Source organism: Panthera tigris, chromosome X (assembly GCF_018350195.1).
Source record: "Panthera tigris isolate Pti1 chromosome X, P.tigris_Pti1_mat1.1, whole genome shotgun sequence".
NCBI classification, from domain to species: Eukaryota; Metazoa; Chordata; class Mammalia; order Carnivora; family Felidae; genus Panthera; species Panthera tigris.
The window spans coordinates 51,078,636-51,098,664 of NC_056677.1; the positions used below are offsets into that span (position 1 = coordinate 51,078,636).

The following is a 20,029-nucleotide window of genomic DNA, read 5'->3' on the forward strand; positions in this document are numbered from 1 at the left end:
TGATATAAGTATGGCTACTCCAGCTTTCTTTTGACTTCCAGTAGCATGATAGGTAGTTCTCCATCCCCTCACTCTTAATCTGAAGGTGTCCTCAGGTCTAAAATGAGTCTCTTGTAGACAGCAAATAAGTGGGTCTTTTTTTTTTTTCCATTCTGATACCCTATGTCTTTTGGTTGGAACATTTAATCCATTTACATTCAGTGTTATTATAGAAAGATAATGGGTTTTGAGTCTTTGTGATGTCTATAGGCTTCATGTTTGTAGTGATGTCTCTGGTACTTTGTGGTCTTTGCAACATTTCACTCATAGAATCCCTCTTAGGATCTCTTGTAGGGCTGGTTTAGTGGTGATGAATTCCTTCAGTTTTTGTTTGTTTGGGAAGACCTTTATCTCTCCTTCTATTCTAAATGACAGACTTGCTGGATAAAGGATTCTCAGCTACATATTTTTTCTGTTCATCACATTGAAGAGTTCTTGCCATTCCTTTCTGGCCTGCCCAGTTTCAATAGATAGATCCGTCACTAGTCTTATAGGTCTCCCTTTATATGTTAAAGCATGTTAATCTCTAACTGCTTTCAGAATTTTGTCTTTATCCTTGTATTTTGCCAGGTTCACTATGATATGTCATGCAGAAGATTGATTCAAGTTTCGTCTGAAGGGAGTTCTCTATGCCTCTTGGATTTCATTGCATTTTTCCTTCCCCAGATCAGGGAAGTTCTCAGCTATGATTTGTTCAAGTACACCTTCAGATCCTTTCTCTCTCTCTTCCTCCCCTGGAATCTCAATTATGCATGTATTATTGCGTTCTATCACATCACTTAGTTTTCTAATACTCTCCTCATACTCTGGATTTTCTTTGTCTCTCTCTCAGCTGCCTTTTTTTCCATAATTTTATCTTCTAATTCACCTATTTTCTCCTCTGCCTCTTCAATCCGAGCTGTGGTCACCTCCATTTTATTTTGCCGCTCATTTATACCATTTTTTAGCTCCTCGTGACTGTTTCTAGTCCCTTGATTTCTGTTGCCATAGATTCTCTGCTGTCCTCTATACTTTTTTCAAGCCCAGCGATTAATTTTATGACTATTATTTTATTTTATTTATTTATTTTTTATTTTTTTTATTTTTTAATATATGAAATTTACTGTCAAATTGGTTTCCATACAACACCCAGTGCTCATCCCAAAAGGTGCCCTCCTCAATACCCATCACCCACCCTGCCCTCCCTCCCACCCTGCCCTCCCTCCCACCCCCCATCAACCCTCAGTTTGTTCTCAGTTTTTAACAGTCTCTAATGCTTTGGCTCTCTCCCACTCTAACCTCTTTTTTTTTTTTTTTCCTTCCCCTCCCCCATGGGTTTCTGTTATGTTTCTCAGGATCCACATAAGAGTGAAACCATATGGTATCTGTCTTTCTCTGTATGGCTTATTTCACTTAGCATCACACTCTCCAGTTCCATCCATGTTGCTACAAAAGGCCATATTTCATTTTTTCTCATTGCCACGTAGTATTCCATTGTGTATATAAACCACAATTTCTTTATCCATTCATCAGTTGATGGACATTTAGGCTCTTTCCATAATTTGGCTATTGTTGAGAGTGCCGCTATAAACATTGGGGTACAGGTGCCCCTATGCATCAGTACTCCTGTATCCCTTGGATAAATTCCTAGCAGTGCTATTGCTGGGTCATAGGGTAGGTCTATTTTTAATTTTCTGAGGAACCTCCATACTGTTTTCCAGAGCGGCTGCACCAATTTGCATTCCCACCAACAGTGCAAGAGGGTTCCTGTTTCTCCACATCCTCTCCAGCATCTATAGTCTCCTGATTTGTTCATTTTGGCCACTCTGACTGGCGTGAGGTGGTATCTGAGTGTGGTTTTGATTTGTATTTCCCTGATAAGGAGCGACGTTGAACATCTTTTCATGTGCCTGTTGGCCATCCGGATGTCTTCTTTAGAGAAGTGTCTATTCATGTTTTCTGCCCATTTCTTCACTGGGTTATTTGTTTTTCTGGTGTGGAGTTTGATGAGCTCTTTATAGATTTTGGATACTAGCCCTTTATCCGATGTGTCATTTGCAAATATCTTTTCCCATTCCGTTGGTTGCCTTTTAGTTTTGTTGGTTGTTTCCTTTGCTGTGCAGAAGCTTTTTATCTTCATAAGGTCCCAGTAATTCACTTTTGCTTTTAATTCCCTTGCCTTTGGGGATGTGCCGAGTAAGAGATTGCTACGGCTGAGGTCTGAGAGGTCTTTTCCTGCTTTCTCCTCTAAGGTTTTGATGGTTTCCTGTCTCACATTCAGGTCCTTTATCCATTTTGAGTTTATTTTTGTGAATGGTGTGAGAAAGTGGTCTAGTTTCAACCTTCTGCATGTTGCTGTCCAGTTCTCCCAGCACCATTTGTGAAAGAGACTGTCTTTTTTCCATTGGATGTTCTTTCCTGCTTTGTCAAAGATGAGTTGGCCATACGTTTGTGGGTCTAGTTCTGGGGTTTCTATTCTATTCCATTGGTCTATGTGTCTGTTTTTATGCCAATATCATGCTGTCTTGATGATGACAGCTTTGTAGTAGAGGCTAAAGTCTGGGATTGTGATGCCTCCTGCTTTGGTCTTCTTCTTCAAAATTACTTTGGCTATTCGGGGCCTTTTGTGGTTCCATATGAATTTTAGGATTGCTTGTTCTAGTTTCGAGAAGAATGCTGGTGCAATTTTGATTGGGATTGCATTGAATGTGTAGATAGCTTTGGGTAGTATTGACATTTTGACAATATTTATTCTTCCAATCCATGAGCAGGGAATGTCTTTCCATTTCTTTATATCTTCTTCAATTACCTGCATAAGCTTTCTATAGTTTTCAGCATACAGATCTTTTACATCTTTGGTTAGATTTATTCCTAGGTATTTTATGCTTCTTGGTGCAATTGTGAATGGGATCAGTTTCTTCATTTGTCTTTCTGTTGCTTCATTGTTAGTGTATAAGAATGCAACTGATTTCTGCACATTGATTTTGTATCCTGCAACTTTGCTGAATTCATGTATCAGTTCTAGCAGACTTTTGGTGGAGTCTATCGGATTTTCCATGTATAATATCATGTCATCTGCAAAAAGCGAAAGCTTGACTTCATCTTTGCCAATTTTGATGCCTTTGATTTCCTTTTGTTGTCTGATTGCTGATGCTAGAACTTCCAGCACTATATTAAACAGCAGCGGTGACAGTGGGCATCCCTGTCGTGTTCCTGATCTCAGGGAAAAAGCTCTCAGTTTTTCCCCGTTGAGGATGATGTTAGCTGTGGGCTTTTCATAAATGGCCTTTATGATCTTTAAGTATGTTCCTTCTATCCCGACTTTCTCAAGGGTTTTTATTAAGAAAGGGTGCTGGATTTTGTCAAAGGCCTTTTCTGCATCGATTGACAGGATCATATGGTTCTTCTCTTTTTTTTTTGTTAATGTGATGTATCACGTTGATCGATTTGCGAATGTTGAACCAGCCCTGCATCCCAGGAATGAATCCCACTTGATCATGGTGAATAATTCTTTTTATATGCTGTTGAATTCGATTTGCTAGTATCTTATTAAGAATTTTTGCATCCATATTCATCAGGGATATTGGCCTGTAGTTCTCTTTTTTTACTGGGTCTCTGTCTGCTTTAGGAATCAAAGTAATACTGGCTTCATAGAATGAGTCTGGAAGTTTTCCTTCCCTTTCTATTTCTTGGAATAGCTTGAGAAGGATAGGTATTATCTCTGCTTTAAACGTCTGGTAGAACTCCCCTGGGAAGCCATCTGGTCCTGGACTCTTATTTGTTGGGAGATTTTTGATAACCGATTCAATTTCTTCGCTGGTTATGGGTCTGTTCAAGCTTTCTATTTCCTCCTGATTGAGTTTTGGAAGAGTGTGGGTGTTTAGAAATTTGTCCATTTCTTCCAGGTTGTCCAATTTGCTGGCATATAATTTTTCATAGTATTCCCTGATAATTGTTTGTATCTCTGAGGGATTGGTTGTAATCATTCCATTTTCATTCATGATTTTATCTATTTGGGTCATCTCCCTTTTCTTTTTGAGAAGCCTGGCTAGAGGTTTGTCAATTTTGTTTATTTTTTCAAAAAACCAACTCTTGGTTTCGTTGATCTGCCCTACAGTTTTTTTAGATTCTATATTGTTTATTTCTGCTCTGATCTTTATGATTTCTCTTCTTCTGCTGGGTTTAGGCTGCCTTTGCTGTTCTGCTTCTATTTCCTTTCGGTGTGCTGTTAGATTTTGTATTTGGGATTTTTCTTGTTTCTTGAGATAGGCCTGGATTGCAATGTATTTTCCTCTCAGGACTGCCTTCGCTGCGTCCCAAAGCGTTTGGATTGTTGTATTTTCATTTTCGTTTGTTTCCATATATGTTTTAATTTCTTCTCTAATTGCCTGGTTGACCCACTCATTCGTTAGTAGGGTGTTCTTTAACCTCCATGCTTTTGGAGGTTTTCCAGACTTTTTCCTGTGGTTGATTTCAAGCTTCATAGCATTGTGGTCTGAAAGTATGCATGGTATAATTTCAATTCTTGTAAACTTATGAAGGGCTGTTTTGTGACCCAGTATATGATCTATCTTGGAGAATGTTCCATGTGCACTCGAGAAGAAAGTATATTCTGTTGCTTTGGGATGCAGAGTTCTAAATATATCTGTCAAGTCCATCTGATCCAATGTATCATTCAGGGCCCTTGTTTCTTTATTGACCGTGTGTCTAGATGATCTATCCATTTCTGTAAGTGGGGTGTTAAAGTCCCCTGCAATGACCACATTCTTATCAATAAGGTTGCTTATGTTTATGAGTAATTGTTTTATATATCTGGGGGCTCGGGTATTTGGCGCATAGACATTTATAATAGTTAGCTCTTCCTGGTGGATAGACCCTGTGATTATTATATAATGCCCTTCTTCATCTCTTGTTACAGCCTTTAATTTAAAGTCTAGTTTGTCTGATATAAGTATGGCTACTCCAGCTTTCTTTTGGCTTCCAGGAGCATGATAAATAGTTCTCCATCCCCTCACTCTCAATCTAAAGGTGTCCTCAGATCTAAAATGAGTTTCTTGTAGACAGCAAATAGATGGGTCTTGTTTTTTTATCCATTCTGATACCCTATGTCTTTTAGTTGGCGCATTTAATCCATTTACATTCAGTGTTATTATAGAAAGATATGGGTTTAGAGTCATTGTGATGTCTGTATGTTTTATGCTTGTAGTGATGTCTCTGGTACTTTGTCTCACAGGATCCCCCTTAGGATCTCTTGTAGGGCTGGTTTCGTGGTGACAAATTCCTTATGACTATTATTTTAAATTCATTTTCTGTTATATTGTTTAAATCGTTTTTGATCAGTTCGTTATTTGTCACTACTTCCTGGAGTTTCTTTTGAAGAGAACTCTTCCGTTTCGTCATTTTGGATAGTCCCTAGAGTGGCGCAGAACTGCAGGCTCTTCCTCTGTGCTGTCTGGAGTAACGTGCATTGGTGAGTGGGGCCACAGTCAGACTGGTGTGTACCTTATCTTCCCCTTTCCCAGAGGCAGGACTCACTGTGGAGTGGTGTGGCTCCTGTCTGAGCTACTTGCATACTGCCATGCTTGTGGTGCTGCTTCGATGGGATCTGTTGTTTTAGCTGGGGTGGATGTGCAAGGTGCACAGGGGCGGGAGGGGCAGATTCAGCTCACTTTGCCTTTGGTGGTCTGCTTTAGGAGGGGCCCTGTGGCACCAGGAGGGAGGCAGAGCCATAGAGGGATGGATCCACAGAAGCACAGCATTGGGTGTTTGCGCAGTGCAAGAAGTTATGTGACGGGAACTGATTCACTTTTGGATTTTGGCAGGGGGATAAGTGAGGGAGATGGCGCTTCCCAGTGCCTTTGTTCCCCGCCAAGCTGAGCTCTGTCCTCCGGGGCTCAACATCTCTCCCTCCCCTTGTCCTCTCGCCCTACCGCTCTCTGAGCAGATCTGTTGAGTTAGAATATTCCAGATGTTAAGTCCCGCTTGCTGTCAGAACACACTCCATCCGGCCCCTCTGCTTTTGCAAGCCAGACTCGGGGGCTCTGCCTTGCAGGGCAGGCTGCCCCTCCACCTCCCCGGCTCCCTAATGCCAGTCCTTGTAGTGCACACCACCTCTCCGCCCTTCCTACCCTCTTCTGTGAGCCTCTTGTCTATGCTTGGCTCTGGGGAATTCATTCTGCTAGTCATCTGGCGGTTATTTAGGCCAATGTGGGTGGAATCTAAGTGATCAGCAGGACACGGTGAGCCCAGCATCCTTCTACACCGCCATCTTCCACAATGTCACTCCTGATTGGTATTGCATTGAATGTGTAGATTGCTTTGGATAGTATTGACATTTTAACAATATTTATTCTTCCAATCCATGTGATGGAATGCTTTTCCATTTCTTTGTATCTTCTTCAATTTCCTTCATAAGCTTTCTATAGTTTTCAGCATACAGATCTTTTACATCTTTGGTAGGTTTATTCCTAGGTATTTTATGGTTATGTGTGCAATTGGTAACGGGATCAATTTATTCATTTCTCTTTCTGTTGCTTCATTATTAGTGTATAAAAATTCAACAGATTTATGTACATTAATTTTGTATCCTGCGACTGTGAGAATTCATGTATCTGTTCTAGGAGATACATGAGTATCATGTCTTCTGCGAAAAGTGAAAGTTTCACTTCATCTTTGTCAATTTTGATGCCTTTTATTTCATTTTGTTGTCTGATTACTCATGCTAGGATTTCCAATACTATGTTAAAAAACAGGGGTGAGAGTGGACATCCGTGTTGTGTTCCTGATCTCAGGGGGAAAGCTCTCAGTTTTTCCCCATTATGTTGATATTAGCTCTGGGCTTTTCATAAGTTGCTTCTGTGAGGTTTAAGTATGTTCCTTCTATCCTGACTTTCTTGAGGTTTTTCATCAAGAAAATATGCTGTATTTTGTCAAATGCTTTTTCTGCATCTATTGACAGGATCATATGGTTCTGAACTTTTATTTTATTAATGTGATGTATCACATTGATTGATTTGCGAATATTGAATCAGCTCTACACCCCAAGAATGAATTCTACTTGATCGTAATGGATAATGAATCTAGTTTGATTCACTAGTATCTTGTTGACAATTTTTGCATCCATATTCGTTAGGGATATTGACCTGTAATTCTGTGGTTTTTTTTTTTTTTTTTCTTTTTCTGGGTCTCAATCTGGTTTGGAAATCGAAGTATTGCTGGCTTCATAGAATCAGTATGGAAGTTTTCGTTCCATTTTCAGTTTGGAACAGCTTGAGGAGGATAGGAATTAACTCTGCTTTAAATGTCTGGTAGATTTCCCCAGGGAAGCCCTCTGGTCCAGGACTCTTATTTGTTGAGAGATTTTTGATAACTGCTACAATTTCTTCACTACTTACGGGTCTGTTCAAATTTTCTATATCTTCCTGTTTGAGTTTTGGTATTGTGTGGGTGTTTAGGAATTTGTCCATTTCTTCCAGGTTGTCCATTTTCTTCACATATGATTTTTCATAGTATTCCCTGATAATTGTTTGTATTTCTGAGGGATTGGTTGTAATAAATCCATTTTCCTTAGTTATTTTATCTATTTGAGTCTTCTCTCTCTCTCTCTCTCTCTTTTTTTTTTTTTTTTTTTTTTTGAGAAGCCTGGCTAGAGGTTTATTAATTTTGGTTATTTTTCAAAAAAAAACAACTCTTGGTTTCATTGATCTTTTCTACTTTTTTTTTGGATTCTATATTGTTTATTTTTATCTGATCTTTATTATTTCTCTTCTGCTGGGTTTGGGTTGTCTTTGCTATTCTGCTTCTATTTCCTTTAGGAGTGCTGTTAGATTTTGTATTTGGGATTTTTCTTGTTTCTTGAGATAGGCCTGGATTGCAATGTATTTTCCTCTTAGGAATGCCTTTGCTGCATCCCAAAGGGTTTGGATTGTTGTATTTTCATTTTCATTTGTTTCCATATACCTTTTAATTTCTTCTCTAATTGCCTGGTTGGCCCATTCGTTCTTTACTAGGATGTTCCTTAACCTCCATGCTTTTGGAGGTTTCCCAGACTTTTTCCTGTGGTTGACTTCAAGCTTCACAGCATTAAGATCTGAAAGTGTGCATGGTATCATCGCAATTCTTTTATATTCTTGAGGGCTGTTTGGGGACCCAGTATGTGATCTACCTTGGAGAATGTTACATGTGCACTTTAGAAGAAAGCATATTCTGCTGCTTTGGGATGTAGAGTTCTAAATACATCTGTCAAGTCCATCTGGTGCAATGCATTATTCAGGGCTATTGTTTCTTTAATGATTGTATCTAGATGATCTGTCCATTGCTGTAAGTAGAGTATTAAAGTTCCCTGCAATTACCACATTCTGATCAATAATATTGCTTATGTTTGTGATTGTTCTAAATATTTGGGTGCTCCCAAATTCCTTGCATAGACGTTTATAATTGTTAGCTCTTACTGATCGATAGACCCTGTAATTATTATATAATGCTCTTCTCTATCTCTTGTTACAGCCTTTAATTTAAAGTCTAGTTTGTGTGATGTAAGTATGAGTACTCCAGCTTTCTTTTGACTTCCAGTAGTATGATAGATAGTTCTCCATCCCCTCACTTTCAATCTGAAAGTGTCCTTAGGTCTGAAATGAGTCTCTTGTAGACAGCAAATAGATGGGTCTTTTTTTTTTTTTTTACCCATTCTGATACCCTATGTCTTTAGATTGGAGCATTTATTCCATTTATATTCAGTGTCATCAGTGAAAGATACGGGTTTAGAGTCATTGTGTTATCTGTAGGTTTCATGCTTGTAGTGATGCCTCTGGTATCTTGTAGTACTTCCAACACTTCCCTCGCAGAATCCCCCTTAGGATCTCTTGAAAGGCTGCTTTAGTGGTGATGAATTTCTTCAGTTTTTGTTTGTTTGGGAAAAACCTTTATCTTTCCTTCTATTCTGAATGACAGGGTTTCTGGATAAAGGATTCTTGGCTGTACATTTCTTTTTTCATTCATCACATTGAAGATTTCCTGTCACTACTTTCTGGCCTGATGATTTTCAGTCGATAGGTCTGCTACTACCCTTGTGTGTCTACCCTTGTATGTTAAGGGCTATTTATCCCTAGCTGCTTTCAGAATTCTCTCTTCAGCCTTGTATTGTGCCAGTGTCATTATGATATGTTGTGCAGAAGATCAATTCAGGTTACGTCTGAAGGGAGTTCTCTGTACCTCTTGGATTTCAATGTCTGTTTCCTTCCCCAGGTTGGGGAAATTCTCAGCTATGATTTGTTCAAGTATCCCTTCAGCCCCTTTCACTCTCTTCATCTTCCTCTAGATCCTATGATACAGATATTGTTCCATTTGAATGCATCACTTAGTTCTCTAATTCTCCACTCTTGATCCTGTGATTTTTTTTTATCTCTCTCTAAGCTTCCTCTTTTTCCATAATTTTATTTTCTAATTCAGCTATTCTCCCCTCTGCCTCTTCAGTCTGTGCTGTGGCTACCTCCATTTTATTTTCCACTTCATTTATATATTTTTTTAAAAATTATTATTATTATTTGTTAGTTCCTTTATCTCTGCAGTAGATTCTCTGCTGTCTTCTATGCCTTTTTCAAGCCCAGTGATTAATGTTATGACTGTTATTATAAATTCTTGTTCAGTTATATGGCTTATATTTGTTTTCATCAATTCTTTAGCTGTTACTTCTTCCTGAAATTTCTTTTGAGGGGAATTCTTCCATTTTATCATTTTGGCTAGTTTTCTGTCCCTTATGAGTGTAAAAATCTTGTTATGTGCTCTGCACCTGCAAGCACTGCTATAGTAAAGGGGGGTCATACACTGTCCAGGGACTGGCCATTTAGGAGGTGTTTTTTGGAGAGTGTTACTTGCTCTCTTTTGTTGTGATTTTGGTTGTTTTATTTCTCTACTCATAGTGATATTTTGGACCCTCAAAACAAAGGTGTGCTTTGATTTGTTCCTTGAGGTAGTGTCTACTTGGCCCCAGTCACTTCAGGTTTGATTATAAATTCCAGGCCCTCTTCTTGGCCCTCCACCAACTCAGCCTCATTGATTCCCTAAAAAATATTTTTCTTAATTTTTTCTAGTTTTTTACTTCTTTCTAATTTTTTAAATTCTAGCATACTTTCATCAGTTCATTTTATCCTATTTTATTGTAGTAATTTTTTTTTTAAATGTTCAAATATTTTCCTTTTTCCCTTTTTCTTTTCTTTCTTTCCCCCTTTTTTCCTTGATTCTATGAAGCTTCTTTCAACAACTGACCAAAACACACCTAGGATCTAGCATCTGTTATTTGATTTTTTGTGTTCTTTTTAGTTTTTAAATTTAATTTTTTTTAGTATTATTAAGTATTTTTCATCCTCCAAAATGACAAAATGAAGCAATTCACCCCAAAAGAAACAACAGGAAGCTATGATAGCCAGGGACTTAATCATATAGATACAAGCAAGATGTCTGAACCAGAATTTAGAATCATGAAAATAAAATACAAAGTGGGGTTGAATCAAAAGCATAGAATGCCTTTCTGCATAGATAGGAAATAAAAGAAGTAAAATCTAGTCAGGGCAAAATTAAAAATGGTATAACTGAGCTGTAATCTCGAGTGGATGTCATGGCGGCAAGGATGGATGAAGCAGAGCAGAGAATCAGTGATGTAGACTATAAACTTATGAGAGTAATGAAGCAGAAAAAAAAGAGAGAAAGTAGGGCAAAAGAGCACGATATAGGAATTAGAGAACTCGGTGACTCATTATAAAGGAATAACATCCAAATCATAGGGGTCCAGAGGATGAAGAGAGAGGAAAAGGGGTAGAGGTTGATGTGAGCAAATCATAGCTGAAAACTTTTCTAACCCGGGGAAAGACACAGACATCACAATCCAGGAAGCACACAAAACTCCCATTAAATTCAACAAAAATTGACCATCAACAAGGCATATCATAGTCAAATTCACAAAATACACAGAGAAGGAAAGAATAATGAGAGCAGCAAAAGGGAAAACAGTCTTTAACCTGCAAGTGAAGACAGACAAGGTTTGCGGCAGACCTATCCACAGAAACTTGGCAGGGCAGAAAGGAGTAGCAGGATATATTCATATTCAGTGTACTGAATTGGCAAAGTATGCAGGCACAAATTCTTTACCTAGCCAGGCTGTTGTTCAAAATAGAGATAAAGAGTTTCCCAGACAGACAAAAATTAAACGAGTTCATGACCACTAAACCAGGCCCACAAGGAATTTTAAGGGGGACTCTCTGAGGGGAGAAAAGATGAAACAAAACAAAAAGACCAAAAGCAAAAGACTAGAAAGGCCCAGGGAGCACCAACTCCCTGGGAGGGAAACTCCAACTCTACAGGCAATATAATGGCCATAAATTCATACTTTCAGTACTCAATCTAAATGTCAATGGACTAAAAGCTGCAATCAAAAGACAAAAAGTAACAGAATGGATTAAAAAAAACAAAATACATCTACATGCTGTTTACAAGAGATACATTTTAGACCTAAAGACACCTTCAGATTGAAAGCAAGGGGATGGAGTACCATCTATCATGTTAATGGTCCCCAAAATAAAGCCAGAGTAGCCATACTTATATCAGAAAATCTAGATCTTAAAATAAAGACTATAACAGGATACAAAGAAAGGCATTATATCACAATTAGAGGGTCTGTGCACCAAAAAGTTCCAAGCATTGTAAACATATATGTTCCAAACGTGGTGGGACCCAAATATATAATTCAGTTAATCGCAAACATACAGAAACTCTTTGATAATAATACCATAATAGTAAGGGACTTGAACACCCCACTTACAGTAACAGACAGACCATCTAAACAGAAAATAAAGAAACAAGGCCTTTGAATGAAACACTGGACAAGATGGACTAAACAGATATATTCAGAACATTTTATCTTAAAGTAGCAGAATACACATTCTTCTTGAGTGTTCATGGAACATTCTCCAGAGTATATCACATACTGGGACACAAATCAGCCCTCAACAAATACAAAAAGTTTGAGATCATACTGTACATAATTTCAGACCACAACTCTATGAACCTCAAAATCAACCACAAGAAAATAATTGGAAAGACAACAAACACTTGGAAACGAAAGAACATCCTACTAAAAATGAGTGGGCTAACCAAGAAGTTAAAAGGAAATTGAAAAGGACATGAAAGCCAATGAAAATGATAACACCATAGTGCCAAATCTCTGGGATACAGCAAAGGCGTTCATAAGAGGGAAGTATATAGCTATCCAGGCCTTCCTAAAGAAGGAATAAATGTCTAAGATATGCAACCTAACCTTACACCTTAAAGATCTGGAAAGATAACAGAAAATAAAACCCAAAGCCAGCAAAATATGGGAAATAATAAACTTTAGAGTGGAAATCAATGCTATAGAAATAAACCAAAAAAAAAAAAAAAAAAGACCAGATCAATGAAAACAGGCCTGGTTCTTTGAAATAATTCACAAAATTGATAAACCCCTAGCCAGTTTGATCAGAAATAAAAATGAAAGTACCCAAATAAATAAATCAAGAATGAAAGAGGAGACACTACAACCAACAATACAGAAATGCAAACAATAATAAGAGAATATTATGAGCAATTGTATGCCAATAAATTGGGCAATATGGACGAAATTGACAAATTCCTGGAAACATATGAACTACCAAAACTGAAACAAGAAGAAATAGAAAATTTGAACAATCCCATTACCAGTAAATAAATTGAATTTGTAATAAAAAATCTCCCAAAAAAGTGGAGTCCTGGGTGGAATGGCTTTCCAGGGGAATTCTACCAATTCTATCATTTAAAGAAGAGTTAATATTTATACTTTTGAAGCTGTCCCAAAAATAGAAATAAAACTGAAACACACAAACTCATTCTATGAAGCCAGCATTACCTTGATTCCAAACCCACAGACCCTACTAAAAAGGAGAACTACAGACCAATTTCCTTGATAAACATGGATGCAAAAATTCTCAACAAGATACTAGCCAGCTGCATTCAACAACACATTAAAATAATTATTCACCATGACCAAGTGGGATGCAGGGCTGGTTCAATATCCACAAAACAATCAAAGTGATTAATCATGTCAAAAAAAGAAAGGACAAGAACTACATGATCTCAACAGATGCAGATAAAGCATTTAATAAAATACAGTATCCGTTCTTGATAAAAATCCTCAAGAAAGTAGGGATAAAAGGAACATACCTGAAGATGTTAAAAGCCATATATGACAGACCCACTGCTAATATCATCATCAATGGGGAAAAACTGACAAGTTTCCCCCTAAGGTCATGAACACAACAGAGATGTCCACTCTCACCACAGTTATTCAACATAGCGTTAGAAGTCCTAGCTTCAGCAATGGGACAACACAAAAGAATAAATGGGATCCAAATCAGCAAGGAGGAACTCAAATTTTCACTCTTTGCAGATGACAATATACTCCATATGGAAAACCTAAAATATTCCAACAAAAAACTGCTATAACTGATCCATGAATTCAGCAAAGTTGCAGGATATAAAATCAATGCACAGAAATCAGTTGAATTTCTATACACCAATAATGAAGGAGCAGAAAGAGAAATCAAGAAATCAATCCCATTTGCAATTGCATCAAGAACCATAAAATACCTAGGAATAAACCTAACCAAAGAGGTGAAAAGTCTATACACTGAAAACTATAGAAAGCTTATGAAAGAAATTGAAGAAGACACAAAAAAAGGAAAAATATTCCATGCTCATGAATTGGAAGAACAAATATTATTAAAATGTCAATATTACACAAAGCAATCTACACATTCAATGCAATTCCTATCAAAATAACAACAGCATTCTTCATGGAGGTAGAAAAAACAATCCTAAAATTTGTATGGAACCAGAAAAAATCCCGAATAGCCAAAGCAACCCTGAAAAAGAAAAACAAAGCTGGAAGTATCACAATCCTGGACTTCAAGCCATATTGCAAAGCTGTAACCATCAAGACAGTATGGTATTAGCACAAAAACAGACAGTGAGATCAATGGAACAGAATAGAGAATCCAGAAACAGATCCACAAATGTATGGCCAACTAACCTTTGACAAAGCAGGAAAAGAGTATCCGATGGAATAAAGACAGTGTCTCAGCAAATGGTGCTGGAAAAGCTGGACAGTGGCATCAGAAAAATGAACCTGGACCACTTTCCTACACCATACACAAAAATAAACTCACAATGGATAAAAGACCTAAATATAAGGCAGGAAGCCATCAAAATCCGAGAGGAGAAAATAGGCAAAAACCTCTTTGACCTTGGCCTCAGCAACTTCTTACTGAACACATCTCCAGAGGCAAGGGAGACAAAAGCAAAATTGAACTATTGGGACCTCATCAAGATAAAAAGTTTCTGCACAGGGAAGGAAACAATCAGCAAACTAAAAGGCAACCAGTTGAATGGGAGAAGATATTTGCAAATGACATATCAGATAAAGGGTTATTATCAAGAATCTATAAAGAACTTAACACACTCAACACCCAAAAAACAAACAATCCAGTGAAGAAAAGGGCAGAAGACATGAATAGACACTTTTACAAAGAAAAACATCCAAATGGCAAACAGACACGTGAAAAAATATTGAACATCACTCATCATCAGGGTAATACAAATTAAAACCAAAATGAGATACCACCTCACACCAGTCAGAAGGGCTAACATTAACAACTCAGGTAACAGAATTTGGAGAGGATGCAGAGAAAGAGATCTCTTTTGCACTGCTGGTAAGAATGTAATCTGGTGCAGCCACTCTGGAAAACATTATGGAGGTTCCTGAAAAAAATTAAAAATAGAACTACCCTATAACCCAGCAATTGCACTGCTAGGTAGCTATCCAAGGGATAAGGTATACTTATCCAAGGGATACAGGTGTGCTGTTTCAAAGGGGCACATGTACCCCAATGTTTATAGCACTGCTATCCACAATAGCCCAAGTATAAAAAGAGCCCAAATATCTATCAACAGATGAAGAAGATGTGGTATATATATATATACAATGTATTATTACTCAAAAATCAAAAAGAATGAAATCTTGCCATTTGCAACAACATGGATGCAACTAGAGGATATTATACTAAGTAAAAATATTGAGCAAGAGAAAGACAAATATCATATGACTTTACTCATATGTGGAATTTAAGATACAAAACAGATGAACATAAGAGAAGGGAAGAAAAAACAATATAAAAACAAGGAGGGGGACAAAACATAAGAGACTCTTAAATACAGAGAACGAACTGAGGGTTACTGGAGGGGTAGTGGGTGGGGGGATGAGTAAATGGGTAAGGGGCATTAATGAAGACACTTGTTGGGATGAGCACTGAGTGTTAAACATAGGGGATGAATCACTGGAATATCCTCCTGAAATCATTGCACTACATGCTAACTAACTTGGATGTAAATTAAAAATAAATAAACAAATAAGTAAATAACTAATGTAAAACAATAAATATTAAAAAATCTCTTAAGATGGTAATTCTCACATTAACTGTTCTTACCACAATATAAATAAAAATTTTAAAAGAAAAACAAATAGAGATAATTGAAACTGAAAAAACAATGGTTCAAAATCGTTGGGATATAGCCAAACCTCTTCTAGTGAGGGAAGATTATAGCAATATACCTCAAGAAGCAAGAAAATTTTCCAATAAACAAACTGACCTAAAAGACTTAGAAAAAGAACAAATGAAGTCAAAGCCAGTAGAAGAAAGGAAATGATAAAGATTATACTAGAAATAAAGGAAATAGAAACAAAAATATATATATAACATATATAATATATATAAATATATATATATATATTATATTATATATATATATAATAGAACACAAAAATGAAACCAGGAAGTGGTTCTTTGAAAAGATCAACAAAATTGAGAAACCTTTAAAGACACTCATTTTAATAAGTACTCAAATAAATAAAATCAGACATGAAGGAGGAGAAATAATATCACCACAGGAGTATAAGAGAATATTATGAAAACTTACATGCCAACTAATTAGACAGCCTATAAGAAATAGGTCTATTTTTGTATAAATATATACCCTTCTAAAACTGGAGCAGGAAGAATTAGAAAATTTGAACAGACAGATTACTAGTAACAAAACTGAATCAGTAATCAACAAACTCCCAACAAATAAATGTCCAGAACCAGATATAGTCACAGGTGAATTCTACCAAAAACTTAGAGGTAATATGCATTATTCCCAAGCTATTCCCAAATATACAAGAGGAAGGAAAGCTTCCAAATTCATTATGCAATGCCAGATTTACCCGGATACCAAAACCAAAGACACTACAAAAAAACAAAAAACAAAAAGAAAAAAAAAGAAACTATAGCCAGTAATTTTGATGAATGTAGATGCAAAAATCCTCAAAAAAATTAGCAAATAAAATTCAATAATATATTAAAAAATCATTTATCACATTCAAGTGAAATTTATTCTGGGAATGATTCAATATTCCAAAAGTAGTGTTTAATATTCACAAATCAATGAGCATGATAACCCACATTAACAAAAGAAAGGATAAAAACCATATGATAATTTCAATAGATGCAGGAAAAGCATTTGACAAACTACAACATCCATTTATGATAAACATTCTCAACAAAGTAGGTTTAGAGGGAACATACCTCAATATATTAAAGGCCATATATGAAAAGCCCACAGCTAACTACATAATTGTGAAAAGCTAAGAGTTTTTCATCTAAGATCAGCAAAAAGACAAGGATGTCCACTCTCACCACTTCCATTGAACATAGTACTGGAAGTCCTAGCCATAGCAATCAGACAACAAAAAGAAATAGAATCATCCAAATTGTTAAGGAAAGTGTAAAACTGTCATTATTTGCAAATAATACACACACACACACACACACACACACACACAAACACACACATACATATAAGATTCCACCAAAAATCTACTAGAACTGATTAATGAATTCGGTGAAGTCACAGCATACAAAATTAATATACAGATATCTGTTGCATTTCTATATACTAGTAATGAAGTAGAAGAAAGAGAAATTAAGAAAATCCCATTTACAATGGCACCAAAAATAATAAAACACCTAGGAATAATTTTAACCTAAAAGATAAAAGATGTGTACTCAAAAAAGTATAAAACACTGATGAAAAAAATTGAAGATGACACAAACACATGGAAAGATATTCCATGTTCATGGATTAGAAGAATTGATATTATTAAAATGTCCTTACTACTCAGAGAAATCTATAGATTTAATGCAATCCTTGTCAAAAATTCCAACAACATTTTTCACAGAACTAGAACAATAATCCTAAAATTTGCATGGAATAAGAAAAGGCCTCAAATAGCAAAAACAATATTGAAAAGAAACAAAGCTCGAGGTATCACAGTCCCAGATTTTGGGATATACTACAAAGCTGTATGGCACTAGCACAAAAACAGACATATAGATCAATGGAATGAAGACAGAAAGCAAAAATAAACCCATACTTATATGGTCAATTAATCTATGAGAAAAGAGGCAAGAACATACAGTGGGGAAGACAGTCTCTTCAATAAATGGCGTACTGGGAAAACTGGACAGCTAAATGCAAAATAATGAAACTGGACCACTTTTTTTTACATTGTACGCAAAAGTAAAATCAAGATGGAGTAAATACCTAAATGTGAGACCTGAAGCCTCCTAGAAGAAAAAATATGCAGTAATTTATTTGACATTGGCCATAGAAACATTTTTCTAGATATGTCTCCTCTGGCAAGGGAAACAAAAGCAAATATAAACTATTGGGACTACACTAAAATAAAAAGCTTTTGCACAATGAAGGAAACTATCAGCAAAACAATAAGGCTACCCACAGAATGGATAAGATATTTGTAAATGATATATCCACTAAGGAGTAAATATCCAAAAGACATAAAGAGCTTATACAACTCAACACCAAAAAACAATCTGATTAAAAAATGGGCAGAGGAAATGAATAGACATTTTTCCAAGGGAGGCATACAGATGGTCAACAGACACATGAAAAGATTCTCAACATTACCAATCATCAGGGAAATGCAAATGAAAACCACAATGAGTTATCACTTTATAGCCATCAGAATGGCTAAAATAAAAAAAGAAATAACAAGCGTTGGTGAGGATGTGGAGAAAAAAGAAACCTTATGCACTGTTGGTGGGAATGCAAATAGGTGCAACCACTGCAGAAGACAGTGTACAGGTTCCTCAAAAAGTTAAGAATAGAATTATGCATGATCCGGTAATTCTACTACTAGGTATTTACCCAAAGAAAATGAAAACACTAATTAAAAAAGACAGACATGCCCCTCTGTTTATTGCAGCATTATTTATAATAGCTATGATGTGGAAGCTACCCAAGTCTCCATCCACAGATCAATGGATGAGGCATGTATGTATGTATATATGTATGTATGTATGTATACATATATGTGTATATGTATATACACACACATACACACACACACATGCTGGAATATTTCTCAGACTAAAAAAATGAAATCTTAACATTTGCAACATGGATGAACCTGGAAGTTATAATGCTAATTTAAATAAGTAAGAGAATAGACAAATTCCACATGATTTCACTGATATGTGAAATTTATGAAATAAAACAAACAAAACAGAGACAAAACAACAGCCTCTGAAATACAGAGAAGAAACTGGTGGTTGCCAGAGGGGAGGTCAGTAGGGTATGAGTAAAATAGATAAAGGGGATTTACAGTACACTTATCTTGATGAGCACTGAGTGATGTGTAGAATTGCTGAATCATGACACTATATACATGAAACTAATATAACCCAGTGTATTATTTATACTTGTATAAAAAATTAAAAAAGCAAAATATAAAAAAATAAAAAGAGTAAAATCAAGCAGCAGGAAAAAGAAACAAAACAAAGAAAGAAAAAAAGGTAGCCACTTTTGTAAAAAAGGCAGTCACAGGTAGAGTTTCACTACAGCAGTCAACAAAATAAATATAAATAGAAAATTAAAAATTAAAAAATAGAAATGTCATTAGGGTTATCTCAGTGATAATATTATGGTCCACTTTTGTTTTTATTTTATTTATTAAAAAAGGATGTTAATAAATGTTATGTAAATATTTTCAAAGGAAGCATTGCTTACTGTTTAACTTTAGAATCAGAGTGTGATCTGGTTCTGTCTAGAATGAATCTGTTGTTCTCTCAGGAATTAGGCAGGAATAAGTCAAATGGGTCTAGAGTAGGGTACCTGTTCTGGGGGCCTTGTAGAGAAGGCTGCTAATTGCTTAAAGAGGAGGCAGGAAAAAGTATCCTAGGAAAAATTTTCCCTACTTCACAGTTCTGCCTAGGGCTTGGCTTTGCATGGCTGCTTGTTTTTTGGGTTTTTTTCCCCCCTGTGATTTTAAGCCATGCTTTAGTTTTACCTCTTTTTCTTCTTTTTGAAAAATTCAACCAAATTAATTGAATGTTACCTCCCAAGAAGTCATTCAAAAGTTTGGGATTTGATGTAATCACAATGCATTTATTTTCACAGTGAAAGGATATTTGTTTACCTATGGGGAACAGAAAATCTATGCCTTATCTGGCCTAAAGTGGGTTCATGCCAAGTTGCTAACTAGCACACCCTTTCCATTCTCCTTCAAATACACCCTTAGGCACCACTAGATTCCAGAAGATGCTTAGCATTTTCCACATTTTTAAAGGAAATCTCTGTTGCTTGGATTAACCTGTATTAAAAACAGGTGTCTGACTTTCATTTTGCTAGTGTCATAAAGCAAAACCAATATACATAGAATGACCAGTCAGTGAACATTTTGCAATCTACATGGGAAGGAAATGAGAATTTTTCATAAGGTTTTTCTTATTGGAAATATAACAATTTAATTATTTTTACCAGTACATTCAAGATGTCACACTTACTTATTCTCTTGATGGTAATCAATTCCAGTATGACATCCCTGTCATTCCCT

General features: G+C 36.3%; 1 protein-coding gene across 3 annotated transcripts in view; it reads right to left on the minus strand.

Moving 5' to 3' along the window:
- The window catches only part of ASB12 (ankyrin repeat and SOCS box containing 12), a 127,467-nt gene that overhangs the window by 41,164 nt on the left and 66,274 nt on the right, over positions 1–20,029 (minus strand). The window lies entirely within an intron of this gene.